We start from the raw sequence: 23,508 nt of genomic DNA on the forward strand, positions 1-23,508 counted from the left end.
TTAACTGCCATGGCTCAGTGCTAGGGAATCCTGGGAATCGTAGTTTATTGTGGCAACAAAGCTCTCTAACATAGAAGAATAAATGTCTCACAAAACTACAGTCCCCAGAATTCCCTAGCATTCAGCCAGGGCAGTTAAAGCTGTCTAAAAGTGGATTATTTCTGCAATTTGTTTTGGACCAGTGTTTCCAATACATAAATGTTAGCTTTTTTTCTTTTCTTTTCTTTTCCCTTCCTTTCCTTTTTTTGTTGAAGAAACTCAATTTAGATTTTTTTCTGAACAAGAGGGGAAAAATAAACAAAACATCATGAGAAGAAGTATTAAAGTATTAAACTCTTTGATACATGATGTCTTGAAACTTCCTAGGAGGTCTCAGAGGTGGTGCTGGAACATCCCAAGACAGTGGTTCTGAGAAACTTCATTATCCATGCTGTCCTGACAGAGCCTGCTCAGGACATCATGACATGAGGCTTTCTCTGTACATCACTGGATTGATACATGTGGCGAGACACACTTAATCTATTTTTGCTGTTTAGTGGATGGAGAATGATCTGATATTAGAGGAGAAAGGTTTCAGCAACCCCACTCTCATGATGAGATTACTTCCTCATGGTGTGGCATGGTAGTAGGGGACCCTCTTTGCGGGGATGGGTGACCAATTATGATGGCTTGCCCCAAGACACTTATAGACTCAAAAGGATTCCTGAATACTCTGGGGGAATGTCCAGCTAATAGTGTTAACAATTCAGTCAAGGTCATGGTCTTGCTATGGAATAGCGAGATAAAAAAAGGGAATTGATATAACCACTCACAAGCACTTGATCCAGTGTTGTGGAACCTGTAATTCATCTTGGTTTACAGAAGATTTACAGGCAGTTAAACAGGCTGGACAATTTAATTTAATTTGTTTTATTTATATACCGCTATTCCAAAGATCATAGCGGTGAACAGCAAGTAAGCTAATTAGCAAGTAAGCTAATTTGCCCCCAACAGTCTGGGTACTCATTTTAGCGACCTCGGAAGGATGCAAGCCTGAGTCGAGCTTGGGCCCTTTTGCTGGTCTTGAACTCGCAACCTTGTGGTTTTGAGTGTATGGCTGCAGATGGCTAGAGTGCAGGTGGCATTGGTCATGGAGCACATACAACTTGCAATTGGTGAAGATTATTCACTGTGCTATTATGCAGCAGTGTGGTCAGAGAGAAAAAAAAGCTTGCTATGATTCAGTTATTGTATCTCCGACATTAACCCAGAAGAGTTATTCCACATGGGGAAGAGTTTATTGGAATCAGGTTCAGAAAGACAAGGAGTTGAGCCCTTGTTGGCCTACAGAGACAAATTCTCTAGGCACTTTGATGAGAACATTGTTTGTATTCACTTAGAACTTGACATGCCTCTTAACTCACAGAATTGAGAAGTGCCCAGTGCTCCATCTACTTAATTTTCTTGGTATCAGTTCCAACTGTTGATGCTTGATGATGTGGACAAGTTACTTGAATTAGTTAAATCCGCCATATGTAAGTTTGACTCCTGGCCAGTTTGGCTGACAATACCTAGCAGAACTGGATTGTTTGGGATGGGTGGTAAATGCCTCATTAGAGGGAGGCATCTCCGACCCTGAAGGATGTGGTGCTGCACCTGCTTCTGAACAAGATCTCCCTATGAGAACTACTTCCTTGCGAGATTAGCCTGTTGCTAATATCCCTTTTGGGGCAAGATGCTTGTGTGTGTCGTGGCTGACCAATTTCAGGTGTTGTTGGAAAAATAGCTTATCTGGACTCATTTCTGTCTGCTTTCAGGTCACAGCAAGGCCCTGAAAGTGCCTTAGCTGTTCTGACTAATAACCTACTCCAAGTAAAAGACAGGGGAGTGTTACCCTCTTGATTTACCTTGAGCTCTCAGCAGCTTTTGATACCATTAATCATGGTATCCTACCAGAACAATGTGGATTAAGAGGCACTCTATTACAGTGGTTCCATTCCTATCTGGGGCGCTGGTCTCAGAGAGTAGCATTGGGGGGTTCCTGCTTAGCCCCAAGGCCATTACAGTGTGGAGAATCATGTTTCCTATTAATATTTACATGAAGCTGCTGGGGGACCACACTTAAAAGAAACCTAAGTCAAACTACTGATTCCATGGGGGGCCAGGAAAAAAGAGCCCTCCAATGTGTGCCCCTTCAAGTTTTAATCTTTTGGGGGCACATCTGGTGAGAAGAGACAGTAGTGCCTTCTCAGTGTCTGCTCCCAGGCTCCCTTCCAACAGAGTTAGATTAGCAACCCCCCTGCTCTCCTTTGCTGGCAGGCAAATGTGTTTTATTCATGCAGGGTTCTAGCAACCGGCAGGCTGCTAAGCATTTTTAATTTGCCCCCCCCCCCCCCCCCTTCATGTGCTTCCAAACTGTTTTTGTTCTGTTTTCTTTTTTTAAAAAAAATAGGACAATTATTTTAATTGTGTTTCAAGATTGTAACTGTGCTTTTAGTAGTATCATGTTTTTAATAATGGTGTAAGTTGTTCTGGGTACCGATATTGGGAAATGGAGGGATATGAAATAAATAAATAAATATAAATTGGCAAATATTTCTCCTAACTATTAAAATAAATTCCAAAATATTATTTACAATCCCATTTGATCTGTTTTTCCCAATAAAGGATTTCAAGCTGTTTCACTTTCAACTCCGCAGTGAAAACCTCAGCCTTCTCCCAGCTCAAGCCTCCCAATTTTACCATTGCTCTTTATACTCTTTGTGATGAGTATCAGTAAAGGGCAAAATCTTGTTTAATCCCTAGGAACCCTGTGCAGAGCAGAGCAGTGTTGAAACCTGTGGCTTTAAAAAAATCTTACTGTCTATCACTATAAACATCCTCTACTGTTGAGGCAAGATATCTGTTTGTGTATCTGACCAGCAAACTGTCCATCAATGCCCATTCTACTCCAAGATCCCACAGTTTAAATTCCAGATTCAAATTACTGCCTTTTCTATTCTAGCTTATTTGTGATTCTGCTAATTTAAACAGGTTTGTTCCTCCAATCAAGCGCCCACTCTCCACAATCACTCTGTAGCAGCACTTGGTTCATTACGATAGTAGCAGCTGTACGAAACTGTTCTTTGTGTTTTTGTCGTTGTATATTCCAGCAATCCACTACCACTTTCTATGAGACAAAGGGCTGCCTTTACTAGATATATATTATTGCTGAAATTAGTATCTGTGTATGTGTGAATCTCAAGAGGATCTTCTAGGGTGCATCTACACTGTAGAAATAATACACTTTGATACCACTTTAACTGCTATGGCTCCATCCTACTGAATCCTGGGATTTGTACTTTTGTGAGAGACCAGCACTCGTTGGCAGAGAATTCTTCTAATAAGGGAGAGAGGATTACGCAATGAAAAGAAAATACTAGAAACTGAATGATGGGCTCTGTAGATGGTATGGAAAGGAGAGGGTTGGTTTCTGGAATCATGTTTTAGCTGGAGATCCTATATAGAGCAGGAGGTTGAATCTAATGGTCAATGAGGCCCCTTCCATCTCTATGATTGTAAGATGCTATGTGGAAGGACAAAAACAAGAGAACATGCTCACTGCCTAACAAAACACTATTGTTGTTGTTGTTCTTGTTGTTGTTTAAAAAAGGGGAGGGGTCAGTGCAGTCAGGTAACTGGATTTCCAGAAGGCAGTTTGCTTCATATCTAGTCAAATCTGGCAGCATGTATGTAATGTTCTCCATACCACCTACGTTAGTTCTCCTTTCCATCTATGTAACCCATTGTTTGTGTTTTCCCCTAATGGCTGCTTTGATGATTGGAGGAAGAAGCATGAGAAATCTGACCATTTCTACTTCTTCCCTTTCCTGATACAAATCACCCCTATCTCAAACATGTGCGGGGAGGGGGGGGGGGGAAAAGCGGAAGAAGTGAAGGGGGGGTTTGGGAAGAAATATATATATTGCAAAAAAGTCAAAAGTGAAAAGAGTTGTTCTCTCACATCAATTAGATAATAATAAATAAATCAAACAGTTTACACACAGAGAAATTAAGGCTGAAATTCTAACCATGGGGCACATGCATTACATTTAATTTGGCACTTATTAAACTAGTAAGAATAGAAATCAAAGTGTGTTATTGACTCTACACACTTCTATCAAGTATCATTTCAACTGATACCATCTGATGTGCTTTACATAACTGTTAGATTTTGTTATTATTATTTGCCGCTTGCCACTATGGGTACCAGATTGGGGGGAAAGGTATACCCTTACCAATTAATTACCATTATTATTAAAAATATGTCTTTAAATGTGTTCAGTTCTACGATTTGGTTATAGTGCTTGACTTCCTATCTTCTGTGGAAAGCAAACATATCCTAGGTTCTGCTTGAGCTGTGTAGTAGACAAAGCCACATTGCCTGTCTCCTCATCCACCACCATGGTCCTGGCAGCTAGACATGCTATTTTGGTTTTGGATGTTGTGTAGCTTGGCACAAAACTCTAAAATATTTAGCCTGAACCATAATAATTTGTAATAACTTTGCAGGATGATCTTACATTTCCTGTTCTTAGTTCCAAGAATAGTTTTACAGATTCTATTAACAAAGCACCTAAGAATTTGTATCACTCTGGAAGACACAGGAAGTCTAATGACTGAGAAATAAGAAATTATGTTAAGTGGAAATGATTTAGGGACCCTCTAGAGACAAAAGCTCCTGGCCTACTTGGTTTTACCCCTCCTTTCTTTTTCGATTTGCCCAGTAACAGGCTGGGAGCCAAATGCCACTTCTGTACTGCTCAATATGTGATTACTTTTTGCAAATAAAGTTCTTCAAAAGCATAATTTGGAAACATGATTTTTCCCCTCTACAAATTATTGAATGATTATACTCCAGGACAAGCTCCTTCCAGCAAGTACAATGCTAATAAATCAAATGAGCACAAAGATGGTTAGACAGTAGTAGTCAATTTGTCAATTGAGGTCTTATTTATTACATCTCTGCAGAAATGAGAGCAAGATAATCTATAAAATCTGAACCTACAAAGCTGTGTTAAAATGTCTGCAGAGCATTTTAAAAAAATACATTGAGCACATAACTGTAAATGAATTAAATTTAGGAAAGCCTGTCCAATTTGGAAATTTCTCAAGCATTCAGTGACTGTGCTGAGAACTGTAAATTCAAACATGAGTCAGCCATTACAATTTGTAAATTCTTCTCCAGTTTAGATTTTAATCAAGACTTTTAAAGGATCTCCACCCACCAATCCATTCTGTCCTACCCACCTGCTAACGTGGGCAACAGCAGACAGAAAGATAGAATTTCCCTGGCCTGGGATGTAACATGTTACATGCCAGATATATGAGGTATGAGAACTAGTTTCTCCAATTCTCTGTGGGCTCATTCCCATTTGCAGTTTAAATTGATTCCTGATTTTCCCTTGTTTGGCTTTGGGAATCAATTTCAAAAGGTCCCTTGTTCCCACTATGAATGGGGATCTTTTCCTTATCCCAGTTTAATTGCTTTTTTTTTTTGCCACGATTGCCGTCCCCACTGGTAGTGCCACTTCAAAATCCCCAATCAATCATATGTGATGTCACAGAAGTGGCAGCCCGGCTTGGAAATTTTTTTTGGGGGGGGGGGGGGGGGGGGCTGAGAGAGTGTGATGAGGAAGGGTCAGAGCCAAGGGGAACAAAAGCAACAAAGGCGAGGCGGAGGAAGGAGCAGTCCGGGGAATGGACATCAAGGCTGGGGAAGGAGAAGGAGGCAAGGCTAGAGAAGCAGGTGAGGCTAGGGAAGGAGCAGGCTTGGGGATGGAGGCAAGGCTGGCAACAGAGCCAGGAATGGAAGATGAAGAGGAGGACAATGGTTTTGTTTTTTTTAAAAAAAAAATAAAATTGATCAAATATTTGATTGGTTGATTTTACACCTGCTGGCCTTTGCAAAATCAACCAATCACATATTTAATCAATTTTATTTTTTTAAAAAACACAAATACAAAAGGCAGCACTGAGAGGGAGGGAAATGGTGGATCTGTCAAAAATGGAGGAGGGATGGTAAACACCCCTTTGCCATAGTCTCTCCCCTCCAGAATGAATCGATTCTGATGTGTCGTTCCCACTTATTGAACTCGCTTCAGAATCGATTCTTCTGAAAAGGACTGCATAGAAACTACTCTCTGAAAAAAGTAGGTTTTTGCTTTTGCCCGCTTCATTGCGATTGCAATCAATTGCACCAGGAACAGAACCGGTTTCAAATGGGAATAACGGTCATATAATTTGATTGGCAATTCACTGTACAGTGCACCCACGGCTTGCACAAATGCATTTTACACGGCTTCCAGCTTATGCAGAAGTCGCTTGGGGAGGGAAACAATGGTGCGTGTGCCTGTGGCACAAGCGCGCCACTCTACCACATGCACAAGCCCCATTATTTCCTATGGGGCTCAAGCATAGGTGGATTTTCCCTTACACAGGTTCCGGAACAGATCCCCTGTGTAAGGAAAGAGCCCACTATACTTTGTAGTGGGAATGAGCCCTGAGAAACACTGCATCACTCAGGCCTACTTCTACTTAGCACTCAGCATGAGAGTACAGTCATCCCTCCATATTTGCCGCTTTGATATTTGTGGATTTATTATTCACGGATTTCATAATATGGTCTCTCTAGGACTGTCTAGGTCCTCCAGTGCAACTCTGTGGTCAACTTTAACTAAAAGTGCACTGAAAGACCATTTGTAGCTACTCCAGTGCCATTCTATGGTCGGTGTATGTTGGACATTGACCACAGAGTTGCACTGGAGGACCTAGAGATTCCTAGAAAAGTGTCATCTCAGGGAAAAACAGTGTTTTTGTTATTTGCTGTTTTTCCATATTCACGGGGGTCTTGTTCCCCTAACCCTAACGAATATGGAGGGACAACTGTAGTCCAACTCTTAGGAGAGGAGAGCAGACCACCATCCAGCTGTTAGAGAGGCAACCGCACCAGTGCCAGCAAGCAGGCAAAGGAGTGGGAAGGCCTACAGGATGAACAATCGAGAAACAGGAAACAAAACTATTCTGTTCTATCTCCAGTCATGGCTTTTAAGTTTAAATTTAGTTGAGTGGTATCAAATTAAACCAAACCACTTCTTCAGCCGAGAGAAACTCTAACCCAATCCAACTGTAGTCTGAGAAATTGTGTACAGCAGCGATAAGCGTACTTCTAAAAGATGTATTACTTTGTTCAATGAAAACCAAAGATCAAACCCAAATGAGTAATTTTTCTTAATTAAAATGTCACTGTCTTGGGTACCTGTGCTCCTAAAAAATGTGGCTATAGATTTTTTTTCCTTTGAAAGAAAAACAGCAATTTTTAGACCTACTTACTAAAAATTCACACCCTGTGTTTTCCAGTCAGCTAATCCTACCACTAAGTACACAGGATATTTGTTTATTGAAGAACTAGAGCAGCTGTATGGAGTTAAGAGTACATACCTGTACGGTAAAATTACTTTAACCTACAGTTCACTTCTAAACATAGTCATTTGAAACTACAGACCATTGGGTTCAATAAATGCACACATTAATACGGTACATTTAAAATACCAGCTTCCAACCAAAAAGAACTTATGGCAGTCTAATAGAGAATTAGACTTGAGACTTGACAGGAGTTCTTGATTTTGGCTCTCTCACGAACAAACTATTTCAACAGAACTGCATTAAATTATGAACAAAAGAATGTGTGTGTGTGTGGGGGGGAATATGAACAACAAAAATAGCACTTAGCACTGCTCTTTTAAAAAGCTGGCCATCATCAGGGTTCCTATAATCATGTGCATATGGTATTTTTTGTTCCTGAAAGCACTTCCAAAGTCAGACTAACATCCTTCTCCCCATTTCACCTTTAGAGCTCTCTCTCTCGCTCTCTCTCTCACTGCTAGAGTTGAGCTGAAGTCATCTATTTCTTTAAATTGCTTTTTGCCTCTTGTCTCAAATACTTTGCAATAACCTTAATACTTGGTCTACAACAAAGAGCCATCATTATTTTCCTTTTGCATATCAACTCAATCTTTTTTCACTTTTCACTTTCACTTTTTCACTTTTGTCCCCAACTCAACTTTGTCTAATGTAGAAAACATGAAAGCCACATTAGCAGAGCAAACAGAGAAAGTTGGTTACTCAGTTATTGCCACTATTTTTAAAATGAGCTAGAACAGACATGGATTGAAAGAGTCTTCAAAGCTTTATATTCAAGTCAACAAAATTAGGCTTTCTTAGACTAAAAAAAAAATCAAAAAAATCTGTGCTTCACTGAAAATTTAGTGCTTTCAGGCCTTCTCTGGATGCAGAAGGAGAATTTGGAGATTGCAAAATAATATTTACTTGTCATGCTCAAACAACAATAATGTTAGTAACAGCAAATACAAAGTGATACTATTAAAGAAACAAAAAGCTTCACCTTTCAAGAGATGAGAAAATAGAGGATGATGTTATATGAAGATATTGCTTGAATTCACTATTTACCATATATACTACCTTGAAGAATTAGAAGTCTTGTAGCTGTGCTGTGAAATGTACTTATTAGTTACATAAACCAGTTACGCACTACACTATAGTATACATTAAAATTTTACAATTTATTATCCTAAAATAACATTTGCAGGTTATGTTTCAGGCTGTCTACATGTACCAGACACAATTGTTCTTCTGCATTACCATAAAGCACATAGTAGAAGCAGATGCAGTTAGCAAATACTTCCAAACTTGCTTTTGAAAAAGCAAACACTAATTAATTCAAAATACACATGCACATGAAGTGGAACATTTGGCCTGAGTAGCTGTCAGCCTTCTTTATTTGAAAAAAAAAATTAACCAATCCAAATGCAATAGATTCACTGGACATTTCCCCTGATCATTTTTGTCCCCCAAAACAAAGGCAAAACAAAAAGTTAATGACACATGCTGCAATATGATCTTTTTAAAAACAACTCTTCAAGTGACAATATCATTAAAAGCCTACCTTGTAGGTCTAGTTTTGTGCAGAACGTGGAAATAACTAGTTAATCAACTCAGGCCCTTTACAGGCTGTCCTGAAAGGCTGGCATGGGGGCAGATTCGGGGTGAAGCGTCCTCATGACACACGCCCGACTCTACCCCCAGGGTGTCCTGATGCTGTGCACTGCTCCACATGGCATATGGCATCATGGTGTGCCTCTGGCACTGCGTCCAGATAATGCAGCGCCCAAGGAGAGTCATATAGCTGCATTGCTGCAGCTATGGCAGCCTTTCGAGGGAGTAAAAAAGAGCTGCTTTTTGCAGCTCCTTTTTGCACCCTTGAATAGCCAGATTGGGGCCACAGTGTGACGGTGCCATGGCCCTGATCCAGCTAGGAAAGGGGCAGTCTGTCAAGCCCCTCACTAAGTTATAATCACACTAGATGTTTTAAGTTATGTGGCTTCATCACTTGGGCGGCTGCCACACTGCGGAATTAATGTTTTTTGTCACCACGTCAACTGTCATGGCTCCATCCAAAGAATCGTGGGATTGGTAGTTTGCTGTGGCACCACAGCTCTCTGACAGAAAAGACTAATCATCTCACCTAAATACAAATCCCAGAATCCCATAACATAGAGCCACATCAGTTAAAGCAGTGTCAAACTGCATTAATTCCTCAGTGTAGATGCAGCCTTTGTTTCCCGATTAGCTCTGAAACTAATTCCACACATTAGGAATCCTTCTGGAATGCCTGAGAGAGTTGGGAATCGCTGGCTCTGCTTTGTAGTGGCTACATTCCTATCTCTCGGGCAGATTCCAGATGGTGATGTTGGGGGACAGCTGCTCCTCTATGAGAGAGCTGACATGTGGCATCCCTCAGGGTGCCATTCTGTCCCTCATGCTGTTTAACATTTACATGAAGCCGCTGGGAGAGGTCATCTGGAGAAATAGGGCAGGGTGTTATCAGTACGCTGATGACAACCAAATTTATTTCTCTATGTCTCTGACTGTTTCAGTGACCAAGGAGGGCATCTCCCCCCTGAATGACTGCCTGAAGTCGATAATGGACTGGATGAGGGAAAATAGACCTAAGCTGAATCCAAATAAAATGGAGGTCCTCGTGATAGGTAATCCCAGTCTGGGTATGGAGATAAGTTAGCCAGTTCTAGATGTGGTCACACTTCCCCTGAAAGACTGTGTCCACAGGGTGCTCCTGGATTCGTCGCTTCAACAGATTGATGCGACAGCCAGCTTCGGCTGATATGCCAGTTGCGCCCCTACCTGGAACAGCGGGACCTAGAAATGGTTGTACATGCTCTAGTAACCCCTCATCTTGATTACTGCAATGCGCTCTACATGGGGCAACCTTTGTGCCACGTCTGGAAGTTCCAATTGATACAAAACATGGCAGCCAGACTGGTCACCGGAAAATCCATATTACACCTATTTTAAAATCACTACATTGGCTGCCTATTAACTTCCGGGCACAGTACAAGGTGTTGGTTATCACCTATAAAGCCCTACATGGCCTGGATCCAGTCTACTTGAAGGAACGCCTCCTCCCATACAATCCTTCCCGCACACTCTGATCCTCCAGGAAAAACCTCTTACAATCTAGTAAGACCAGACTGGCGGTGACCTCCCGGAGGTCCTTTTCTGTCATCGCTCCAAAAACATGGAATGACCTGCCGGAAGAGATTCGCCAATTATCCTCACTCAAGGCTTTTAAAAAGGCGACAAAAACCTTTCTCTTCCAAATTGGAAAGTACAGATCTCAAATCAGATCTCTTCAGTTTGAAGGATGGGAAGTGATTTTAAATGTATAATGTGTGTGTAAGTGTGTTCAAAAGATATGTATTATGTCAAATGTTTTATATGGTATGTTTAGTGTTTTTTGTTTGTTTTCTTGAAATTTTAATTAATAAAAACTTTAAAAACTAAAAAGAAAAAACCTTTCTCTTCCGGCAGGCCTTCCCCAATTGATAATGTCCAGAACCACTTGAATCCCCCTCCTTTTATTATTTTTCTTATTTGCGGGTTTTTTAAAATTTTTGATGTATTGTTATGCACTTTTTAACCATGTTTTACTGTTTAATTTTATAATTGGGAGGGAGGGTTGGGCCGGGGTCTTGTGGAGCTTGTTTTATTGTTGTATACTGTATTAAATCTGCTGTTACCTGCCTCGATCCTCAAAGTGGAAGAGGTGGGATATAAATAAATTATTATTATTATTATTATTATTATTATTATTATTATTATTAAACATTATAATTTATTAGAATGGGTGTCTCTTTCTTAGCCAAACAACAGGGAAGCCTAAGGGGGGGGGGGTTATAAGGAATGGAGGAAATGTGTCATGTGGCTCTACTATAAGGCCAGGGAACCCAGAAAAAGAACAGCTGGGAAGCAAGTGAAGGGCTGGGACTGGAGGGCAATTGAAGAACAGCCTTTGGGCTTCTTCTTTCTCTTATCTACTACAGTGGTACCCCGGGATACGAAATCACCGCCTTACGAAATTTCCGGGTTACGAAAAAAATCCATTGGAAAAAACTGTTTCGGGTTACGTTTTTTTTTTCGGGTTATGAAAAATTTTTTTGGTGCTTTTCGGCGCTTTTTCACACGGAATTGCAGCTTCCAGCACTAGCGCCTATGGCAATTTCGGCTTGCGAAAGATTTCGGGTTACGAAGGGCTCCGCGGAACGGATTACTTTCGTAACCCGGGGTACCACTGTATTATGATGTCTACCTTCCCCCTGATTCAATGGGTCACACACTTTGAGTTCTTTTGTGATGATGATGCTATAAACCTGAGAGCCAAATGAGTTATTTGCCAAAAACTATGCGCTTATCATGTTTTTGTTGTTGTTAGCTGCCCTTGAGTCAGCTCCAACTCATGGCAATCTTGTGAATGAGACATCTCCAGTACTCTCTATCCTCCACCTCCTTGCCCAGAAGCTGCAAGCCCTTGCTCATAATTCCCCTGATCGAGTCTATCAATCTGGCTCGTCCTCGTCCTCTTTTTCTTCTCCTCTCTACCTTTCCTAGCACTGAATTTGTGTATTTCTTCTGTGGTCGTTATTTTTGTTTTCTTTATATTCAGCATCAGACCTGCTTTTCATCTTTGATCTTCTTTACTAACTGTTCCAATTCCTGAATGTCTTCTGCTAATATTATGGTGTCATCCACATATCTTAGATTGTTAATGTTATTTCCTCTTATCTCAACTCCGCCTTTCTTTTATTCTAATTCTGTTTTTCTTATGATGCTTTTAGCATATAAGTTAAACAAGTAGGATGATAGGATACAGCCTTGCCTGACCCCTTTGGCTACTGGGAACCACTCTGTTTCCCCAAATTCTGTTCTGATGGTGGCCTCTTGTGCTTGGTACAGATTTCTCATCAGGACCATCAGATGTAGTGTCACCCCCATGTGTTTAAGTGCATTCCACAGCTTATCCTGATCTATACAATCAAATGCTTTGCTGTAGTCTATGAAACACATGTTGATTCTTTTGGTGAATTCTTTGGGGCACTCTATTAGCCATCACATGTTTGCAATGTGGTCCCTAGTGCCCTTTTCTGAATCCTGCTTGTACTTCTGGAATTTCTCTCTCCATGTATGTTTGGAGTCTGTGCGGCAGAATTTTGACCTTTATTTTGCTTGCATGTGAGATTAGTGCTATTGTCCTATAGTTGCTGCAGTCCTTGTATATACTTCCTAGTGGATTGATATGTATATTGAGCATTTCCAATCTGGCCACCTCTTTGCTTTCCACATTTGTTGGCATATTTCAGTTAACACTAAAGATGCATCTGTCTGTGAGCATTGTAATAGTTCAATTGGGATATCATCTGTTCCTGGTGATTTATTTTTCCCATTTCCTTTATTGCAGATTCCACTTCACTTCTTAGAATTTGGGGTTCATCTTCATATGGCTCCTCATTCCAAATGTCATCTGTTCCCTCAACTCTTTTGTATAAATCTTCTGTGTATTGCCTCCAACACATTATTTCTTCTTGTTCCGTTATTATGTTCTTTTTTTCTCCACAGAGCATCCCTGCCCATGGTTTGAACTTGGTCTTTTATTTCTGAGATTTTTTGAAAAAGGTCTCTTGTTCTTCCCTTTTTATTGTTGTCTTCTATTTCTCTGCATTGGCCATTGTAGTATTTCTCATTTCTGCGCGTCGGATTTTTCACAGTCACATTCATACTTCTGGTTTTATTCCTATCTCTCTTTGCTTTTGCTTTTCTTATTCCTTTACTGCATGAAGTCTTTCATCTATCATCCACTGTTTCTTATCCCTCTTTTTAGCCAATGTTAGTGTTTTCTTGCATTTGTCCTTAACTATGTCTTTGACTTCTGTCCTCAGTTCTTCAAGTTCCCAGTCAATTATACTCAGTAGCTCAAATCTGTTTCTTACAGTGTCACTGAATTCATCTGAAATGTTATTCAGTTCATATTTTGGTACAGTATAATGATGGCTTTTGCTTATGTCTACTCAGAAGTAAATACCATTGAATTCCCTTTGTAATCCTTCAGTGTACTTATTATTGTTTACAGAGTGCTGATTACTTGGATAACTGTGGAAAATTTTCTCCTTTCTACCTAGTTCTAAGTAGACAGTGAAAAAGTATGGGTTTTACTAAATGACTCTTTTAGTGTCATACTAATAGCTTCAACCTCACAAAACTCTCGTTTTTCCTTCACTCTTGAATTTTCTCCCTCCCCATTCTCATTCTGCTTTTCCCTGATCCATTCTGCACAGGATAATAATAATAACAACAACAACAACAACAACAACAAACATGACTAAGGTTTCGGTGTGGTGTGGTATGGGAGTAGGGTTGCCATAATTGTCCACTAAAACCCGGGACAAATTGTAGGACAAAATCTAGACCAAACTGTAGGACAACTGCAGGACAAAACTCAGCCCAAAATGTAGGATGTTTAAGAAAAAAGAAAAAAAAAGGAGGACCTTAAATGTCCTACATTTTGGGCTGAGTTTTGTCCTGCAGTTGTCCTACAGTTTGGTCTAGATTTTGTCCTACATTTTGTCCTGGGTTTTAGTGGACAATTATGGCAACCCTATATGGGAGGAGGTCATGGGGGAGGTGACATCAATCCTGGATCTATTCTAGTTGAATTTAAGCCATGGTACTTCAGTATGGAAGAGGTTATTGTTTTCCATTCAACAATGGATTAACAACTATTTAACTCCCAATGCACTGAAGTGACAGCAAAGAATAATGATATGAGAACAGTCATTACAGTATCAAAGCCCCATCCTCCCTCAATAGCTCTGCCAATCGGCTGTGAAAACTCTTCAAAAGGACACATCCCACACATTCATCTGTAAGTGACTGAAGGATGAGATCTCAAGTGATATCTGTACACATGTGAATCAGCACTAATACAAATCAGTTGGTACACAGTTTTGTTTGACACTGAGGCCTTAACAAAAGGCTACAGTAACCAATATAAACATTTCTGTATGATGACTGCAGTGTAACAGCTGCTCTGCTTATGTTCATAAATAGTTGACATAAAACGCTTACCTTGATGAGTCCAAATTACCACCAAGGGTCAGAATAGCAGCTTGCTCTCATGGGAGATAAATCACTTGCTCCTCAACATGTTTGACTGCATGCCATTGCTTTCTGTTTTTCAAATAATGTTGGATGTGCTGGAAGAAAGAAATAGGAAAAGTCAGCTCCCAAAACTAGGCTGGCATCAAAGCAATATAGTCTCCCCCCCCCCCCCTCTTCTCAATCTTGTTTTCTTTTCAGAGTGAAGAACCTGGCCATTATTATTTGACATCAGAGAAATGAGAATGCTCGTATTGTTGCGTGCCTTCAAGTTATTTTAGATTTATCCTGGGCATTTCTCAGAAAGATTTGTTCAGAGGGGATTTGTCACTGCCTTCCTCTGAGGCTGAGAGAGTATGACTAGCCCAGGGTCACTTAGGGCATCACTGGAGAGTGCAGACCACACCAAGTGACATTTTAAGGGGGAGTAAAACCACTGCTCCCCAACATCTGCCTTTGGGCAGAAACAGACTGGGACATTCGCCTGAATCCCTTTAAAATGCTGAAGGGATGGTATAAGTGGGGCAAGGCTCAGTGGGAAGAGAAAGGAGAGGCCCCATTTTATATATATATATATATATATATATACACACACACACACACACACACACACACACACACACACACACAGTATATATATGTGTGTGTGTGTATACACACACAGTACACACACACACACACACACACACACAGAGAGTGCGCCCACGTTATATGCGGGTGCACCTTATGCGGCTTCCAGCATATGCTAGAACCTGCACTGGAAAAAGCCCTTGCACACCCTGGAAGAAGTAATGGGGCATATGCCCATGGCATTGCTTCTAATGGGGCTCCAGCATACGAATGTTTCCCTTACCCGGGGAGAGCAGAATGGGTCCCCCGCGTAAGGGAAAGGCCCAGCTTTTAAAATTTTCTTTGAAAAATCACATTTTACCATATTTTTATTTTAACCACATGAAATGATGTACATGTAAATACATTTAGGTTGTGCGCATTATATTGTAATTTAAAAGTATCACTTTAATTTTGCTAGTGGTTTATATCACAGCTGCTTCCATTGCATCCAGTGTTACATGGGAATTATGATTTATGAGTAACATTAGCACCAAAAACATAACTAAGGATTCTGTATGGTGTGGTATGGGAGGAGGTCATTGGGGGGGAAGGTGACACCATGAGTTACTGTACTGGGTGACATCAACCCTGGTGATGCCACTGATATCACTCAATGGGTTTCCATGGCTGAGTAAGGATTTCCTGAGTAAGGATCATAATCCAACACTCAATCACTACAGCACACTAGAATGTGAGCTGGAGGCAGCCAATCAAATTGAAGGCTGAAGCTGACAAAGAGTCTGTTGGTGAGAATTGGAAGTCAGTTAGGGTTTCGATTAAGTCCAGAGAGGGACAGTTGTAGTGAGGGTTCCAGAGAGGAACAAGGTTAAAGTCTAGAAGTGAGGGACTTAAACCCTATACAAAACTCCAAGTGAGGAAGTTAATGTTGAGAAATATCCTGCAGGATAGAGATAGCCAGACAGGCTGGTCTATTAATAGAGTTTTAAGGAAAATAACCCCAAAGAAGGACAGTGTATGAGTCCTGACTAACAGCAACCATTGTTCTCTGAGGAGAGTGGAGTAAGAGGAACTGTAACTGAAACAAAATAAAGACTAAAAAAGTAAAACCAAAAAGTGAAACAAATAAAATCAAAAAGTGAAACAAACCATTATATGAAATAACAATTGTCTAATCCATCATCTACCAGTGAAATATTGTTTAAGTCATCTTGTAAATAAAGTTCTATTTTCATTTTAACAAAAGCTTGTCTGCAGTTTGAGTGTACAGTATATCCACACTACTACTAATGTAAAGCATTTTAAAACAAAGTCTGGAGAAATTTTTAAAAGGGTCAGTAACAAATTGGTGGCAGCGAGGGAATAGAAAACCCCTTTGGGCTGCCACAATATGAAAATAGTTGGGTGAGTGGGACTCATCTTGACAAATTTTTGGCAGCGTCAGGGTACGAGAAATCAAGTGCTTTGAGGTGTGTTTGGAGAAAATAGGTGTTACAGGGTTCTGAGTTCAACTGACCAGAGACCCAAGGATTTCATCTGTGGTCTTTCATCTTTGAAACCTGTCTGAGGGAGGAGGAGGGGAAGAGCTGTTACCTTATAAAATGTTAAAATATAAATATGCATGAAAGTGTGGACAAAAATATGCACACTCAACAAACAATTTGTTTTTATTCATATGTATGTCAAGCAGGAGGGTGCGACAGTATCCTGTAGATGTAAAGAGGGTTACAAGAGTAAAATGTCTGCGAACCGCTGCTCTAGCACACTGAAAAGCTAGATGATACAGCTTGCAACACAACATTTACCCTTTGAGATTTCTCCAACCTGAAGCCTTTCTCCTCTAATATTTCCCCAAAACATTAACAGAGCAAAATTACATTCTCACCTACATTACCTATGCAATAAAAAGGGATTATTAAAGTTAAACAGTAAAAAAAAATGTACCTAGACCATATCAGAGAAATGTGTTATCCTAAAGGAAAACGGAAAAAAAAACACTTTAAACTAGATTTTTAAAAATCTATAATTACACACAGATAAAGATTTAGATACTGAGAGCTAGAGAGGGGGAGATTATGACACGAAATTAAAATACTGCTGGTCTAATGTCAACCAACAGTCCTAATTACAGAGTTTTAGTGTTCATTTACACTAACAGCAAACAGCAGTATGGAAAACAGCAAAACATACTGCTATGCAGTTCTCCTAACCCAGTCTTGACTATAAACTTCAGGGACTCATAAAAAGGCTATTTTAAACAACTTAAACATTCTGGCAGCCCTGGAACTGTTTGATCAGCTTTGATCAAAATGTGAGCAAAATGGTTCAAGCTTCCATCTCGCCTATTCCTGCCATGAATGACCTGTCTTCCTTCAAATTCCTTGTCCACCAAGTCCCCCTGAATAAAACTCCTGCCAGTTCACTTTGGTCCAAAACACACTGCAGAAATTTCTCTGAAGATGCCAGCCACAGATGCAGGCCAAACATCAGGAATAAACTCTTCTAGAGCATGGCCATATTATTATTATTATTATTATTATTATTATTATTATTAATGGCATTTATACCCTGCCCTTCAGCCCTATAGGCTATCAGAACAGCTTACAATTATTAATTTTCATTACACGGTTCCCTGCCCTCAGGCTTACAATCTAAAAGACACAACACAAAAGGAGAAGGGAATGGTGGAGGGAAAGGGGATGAGGTGCAGTGGTTCTTCTTTCCCCCTGAGGCCTGGACCAAGGCAGATGGACTGGAGGGAGGGCTCTTCTTCTTCAGGCTAGACCTGGTGGAGCTGGGCCTGCCTGTTCACTCCCTCACAGGCCGAAGGATGAAAGTTATCATGGAGGGAGTGCGTATGGCAAATGTGTATGAGTGAATTATGTCTGCTAGGACTATATTCATGTTCATTCACATTCAATATAAGCACAAGTAGCTGAACACAAGAATGAGTGACTAGAACTAGATCAAACTATATACAGGATAAGTGAAAGCTGCATACAAGATCAAGCAAAATTCAACACAGTGTGCAAAACAAACAGAGAAAGAAAGAGAGAGAGAAAGTGACAACCCACATTAATAAATTGCATTGATGGTCTATGCACACCTTCAAAATTCAATTTGGTTCTTCTCCCATTCTCAAAATGTGAATGTCTTCATGTAACATGACACAACAGGAAGGAAGCACAATGGAATTAAATTATTGCACAGGCAAAAACTGCATGTTTATTTGCCCATATTGGTTTGCATTGGTATATGAACCAAGATAAACCATCAGGTTATTTTACATATTGTCATCCCCACAGGTACCGATTCAGTTTGGAAAAGGAGGAATATTACAGACACATTGCAATTAACCAAGGAAGTCCAAAACAAAACAGAAACTGCATCACACCAGTTCTGAAGATCTAATGCAAATTCTTTTCAACAATTCTACTGCTTCCTATAATTTTTAACAGGCATTTCCAATATACTTTCAAGCAAGCATAACGCTTAGAAAATTGCTTGAGGTTTTTTTTATGAAATGGGAGATTACAAAGAAATTAAAAGCTATAGGTTTTCAAGATAGTTGGTGAATAATGTAAACTCAGTGCTTTAAGAAAATCATAGGGACAATCCTGAAAGAAAAGAAATGAATATGTTCACATAGGACTTGCATCAAGCACTTTGCAAGTAGCCAAGGTTAGAACAAATCACTAATATTGAAGATTTTATTGAATATAGCAATGTGATTGTTCATTAATTTTATTCTTAAACTATGCAGGTAATTTTAGCATTTTCTTCTTCCCATAAGAAATCTTTGAAAACTGTGCAGTTTTCAAAGACTATTCATAGTCTAGGACTTTTCTGCACAGAATAATGTTTTCTGTACAAAACGGACTCTGAACGAAAAGGACAAGAAGATTCCCCCGTGATATCCCTTGGCTCATAGTATCTTATGAGTCTGGTGTGGGTCTGGATTCTCCCAACTTAGACTGTGGACATTAGGGGTGCTGGCAGTACCACCTTGCAAGGATGATTTGGGCTCAAATTGTAAGAAAGGAATTGGGAGACTTAAAGGTGGTCAAGGCTTGCTACCTAAGAAGAAATTTTGATATTTCCAATGGAACTAACCAATTGACAACCAGAGTAATATGTACCCTTCATTACCTCCCCAGAAACTGATGTTTGGGTCCCAGAAAAATTCTGCAGTTTTCACTTCTAAATAGCTAACATTAATTGCTATTTGAATTTACTATATACCGTATACTCAACTGTAAGTCGAAAAATGTATGCCCAAAAACTGACCCTAAAATCCTGGGTTGACTTATGTACGGGTCAACAGAGTGATACTGCTTAGAAATGTCCTGATAGAATTCGTCCCATCCCTCACTCTCTGTGTCTAGTAGTGATCTCTAAAGGATCACTCTAAAGTGTGTGTCTGTGTGTGAAAGAGGTGATTCCCTCCTCAGTCTGAAGTTAAAACCTTCTCTCCCCATCCTCATCCTCCTCCAGATATCTCTCCCCACCAAATACCCCATTTAACTCTACTTCCCTCCCTTCCCAACCGGATGTTAAAGTCTTCTCTCCCCATCAAACCAACACCCCATTTAACTCCACTTCCTTCCCTTCTCGATTCCATGTTAAAACCTTCTCCTCCAGCACCAGGGAAGTCATGTTAGGTGGTCGGGAGAGGTCCAGAGAAGGAGAAGGAGGGAGGGAAGTGGTGTCTTCCCCTTTATATCTTTTGTTACATGCCACTAAGTTTTACCCTCAACTTATCCATGGGTCATAACATGATTTTGGCCCAAAAACCTTCCCTCGACTTATACACGAGGTAGAATTGTACACGAGTATATATAATAGTATAAAATGCACTAAGAACGGCTATTTCTACTTACACCAGGAAGTAATAAATCATGTAAGTCTGCAAATGCCACATCTGTATTAATTTTACTCTTTCAACCACACAACTTGGGGAAAGCTGAGTAAGAAACACTCATTTCTAGAAAAGAATGAATTACTTTAAGTCTTCCCAAGCTTGTTCTAAGTTTCCACAAGAATGATAGAAAAAAATCATCAATCCTTTTTAAAGAACATGCTAACAGTATTGCAGACAGTGCACAAATATGAAGCATAGCCACCTGGATCCTGAGCAATGACCTCCTTCCTACTTGCTCTTGTCAGGATCCAAGCCTTTGTTTTGAGGTAGTTTAAATGCTAGTGACCTTACTAACAGAATATCTTAGCATGACATCTTCACTTCTGTGACCAATATGTGTTTATGTATTTTAATTAATTTATTCAGAGACTTCTGAAACATATTAAAACCATAATTATTTTCCCTTGAGATTTCTGTGTTGAATCCAGGCAATGCTATTATTTAGTCCTTGTGTTCCCATGGTGCTCCGTGACATTTTATAATTGGTAGCAACAACAATAGGTTCATTAATTATTTTCCTTAACATTCACGATGTATCATTAAAATTCCATACCTGAATTTTTATCAATAGGAACCTTTTTTCTAAAAGTACATTACAGGGCTTGGAGTGGACAGGCAGAAAAAAAGACTTCACAGTTCCTTTCTTATCATTTTTAGCTGACCTTTTAATTTTGTTTTAATATAAAGAATGATATTCAATAAATATATTTTATTTATAGTTTTTTGGTGTAAAGAAGGGGACAATACTTGCATCTCCAGCACAACAGAACATCTGGACTGGTGTTTTGTGGTGAAATTAAATGACACCTGTAAGAGACTTTTTAAGTATCTTTGGTATTGAACTGGGATGCAGTAATTTATGTATGCCCCGTGACAGAAACCTGACTAATTATTTCTAACAAGACTGTTCTTAGATTGTGCCTGTTTAATGCTATCTATTTTTGAGGACTTATTCATCTGTCATCACTTTACTATTTACCTGTCTACTTAATATCATTTGACACTTTATTGAGTGACTGATTGCATGGTCTGTAACAAATTTAAAGTTTAATCATATTATTGAATTTTAATGATATGTCATCCAGCTCTGTCAGTGTAGGCCTTGCATTTTAAATGCACTTTTATCTTTGCTTCTAATATGATTAGTTGGGTTGAGCTCACTTGAGTTGTGTTTGGGTAATGTGGCTGGGGATAGGAGAGGGTAAGCCAATCAGATCCTGCTTGCTATAAGCAATAGGATAAGTGGAATTGTGACTTGTTTGGGCCAAATGAGGAAAAGTTTGGTGAGACATCCACCCCTTACTTCAAGTGAATCTTCATCCATGTTGAATCTTGAGTTATCTCAGACTAGACTGAGGCTACATCCACACTGCAGAAATAATCCAGTTTGACACCATTTTAACTGCCATGGTTAAAATGCTCTAAAATTCTGAAAATTATATTTCTGAGACATTTAGCCTTCTATGTCAGAGAGCTCACAAGAAATATGGAGCCCTGGTGATGCAGTGGTTAAATAATTCATATATTTAAAACCAATCATATATTTATTATGTAGTTTTAGGTGCATGCCTATCTCACCAAAGTGTTCACATGGAAATACTAAGAGAGATGTTTTGGGGCTCATATGTCTGCCCTTCTCCCTCTCTGTCGCTAGATGTACCGCATAATAACTTAACTAGAATATGCCACTATTGTATCTGATTTGAACATTAGCTATTTCTGAATCCAATCACTGCAATCACAAACTGAAGCTAGCAGCAAGTCCAAATCAAAATAAATCACCACACAGAGTATGGGCAGTCAGTCCTCCAGGTGTCTAACTCTATTATGTTATAAAATCAATGTTGTATACAATATATTGTAAGATAGAACCCCCAGAGTAAAATTAAGGATGACAGCAAGGCTTTGTTTATTTTTATAACAAAAAGGGGTTAAAGTCATGATGTGGACAATTATGCAATTCTTATTGGTACAAAATATGAATGTGACCCTCAAGCATACAAATCAGTGAGTGAGGTATGCAATGCAGTGGCTTTCAATAAGCCCTCCTAATCATTCTTTCCACATAATGTTATGACACACCACACATGTCCTTCATTAAAGCCAACATCAATAGATTATTGTAATGGTTACAAGATGTAAATGTAGTTCTAACCTTGGCTAAAGCAGACTGGCTGGTGTCCACAATTATAAATGCATCTCCTGTTGCTGAAAGCCACAGTAAATCTTGTCTCAAAGACTCGACAGAAGCAAAATATAAAGATGATTTTACTAGAAGTTTGACACCCTTGTCCTTCAGCTAGTCCTATCAGTGCAGCACAGAAATGCTGTGCCTACCAAACCATTATGCAGGATATTGTTCACATTCACAATTCATGTAAGAACTGTAGAACAGTTTCATTACAGCAAAGCTATAGAAAGATCTGTTAGGTAGCTATATTCTCTTTATACTCTCACCTGGTACATCCAATATTGTTCAATAAATGCTAACAGAACACTTAGGGCCAGAACAGACATCCCACTAAAGATGCCTTCTAAGCATCTTGGAAGCACAGTGTTTACACACCACACACAGATGGAGGCCACTCAGCAGCCAAGCGGCTGCCCAGATGTGAGCGGCTTCAAGCTGACCTGGGGCTGCAGTGGGGTTGGGAAAGCCGTCTCTTTCCTGGCCCAAATAGGAGCCAATCTTTTCTGCTCCTGTTTGGGCTGGGTTCAAGGAGGTGAATGTTCTGTAAGAAGTTGTTGTTAGCCTGGGTTTTGAGTACTCCAATAGGTTCTTTCCAGATGTTCTGAGAGTGCCAGGAAGATTGTGCAGGGAGAGGCGTTCCTCAAGTAACTGGGGCCCAAGCCATGAAGGGCTTTAAAAGATGTGGGGAATTTAGCAGATCCAGAAGTGCTTTAAATGGGTCTAGTGCCCGGGGGGGGGGGGGGATTGACAAACCATGCCAGGGATTCGACGCAAGTGCAAACAAGGGCCATTTAAACCACTTCAAAACGGTTTGCAAACCAGTTTCTTATGTAGTGGGAATGGGGCCCTAGTAAAGAGATGTCATGTTAGCAGCTGTCTTCCTCAGTCCTAGGCGAGCAAATCACGGTAGTGAATTAGATTAGCCAACAGTCTGAAAAGCAGGTCAAATGTTCAAAGTACAGAAAATTCCCAACAAAAATGGTATAGCTGGATCCCCAATGGACAGCTTTCTTCCTTTCATGTATTGAACTGATCGCATAGATCTTGTCAAGCAGGATGATAATGTGGATCCAACAGGCTTTGGACGGCAGCTTTGCCTTAAAGCTTTCACACAGCTCCTTATCTTGTCCATATTTTGGCAGGGGAAAAAAGAGCAACTATATACCAGGGAGAGTTACTTGTTCCTATTATCTGTTTATGGTCCTTTATTTTCTAAATAAAAAGTTAGTATTCTGTGAATGCTTGATACAATTTAATTTAGAGAGTTGTACTATTAGTTCTC

At 39.9% G+C, this 23,508-nt stretch overlaps 1 protein-coding gene across 4 annotated transcripts in view; it reads right to left on the reverse strand.

The window, feature by feature from the left end:
* GULP1 (GULP PTB domain containing engulfment adaptor 1) overlaps positions 1 to 23,508 on the reverse strand; it is a 228,236-nt gene that overhangs the window by 91,570 nt on the left and 113,158 nt on the right. For all 4 annotated transcript variants that reach the window (XM_042474303.1, XM_042474294.1, XM_042474286.1 and 1 more), the window contains exon 2: positions 14,515 to 14,642. The gene's annotated coding sequence lies outside the window, so the exon portion shown is untranslated. The remainder of the gene's footprint in view (positions 1 to 14,514; positions 14,643 to 23,508) is intronic.

The sequence above is a fragment of the Sceloporus undulatus genome, chromosome 1 (genome assembly GCF_019175285.1).
Source record: "Sceloporus undulatus isolate JIND9_A2432 ecotype Alabama chromosome 1, SceUnd_v1.1, whole genome shotgun sequence".
NCBI lineage: Eukaryota > Metazoa > Chordata > Lepidosauria > Squamata > Phrynosomatidae > Sceloporus > Sceloporus undulatus.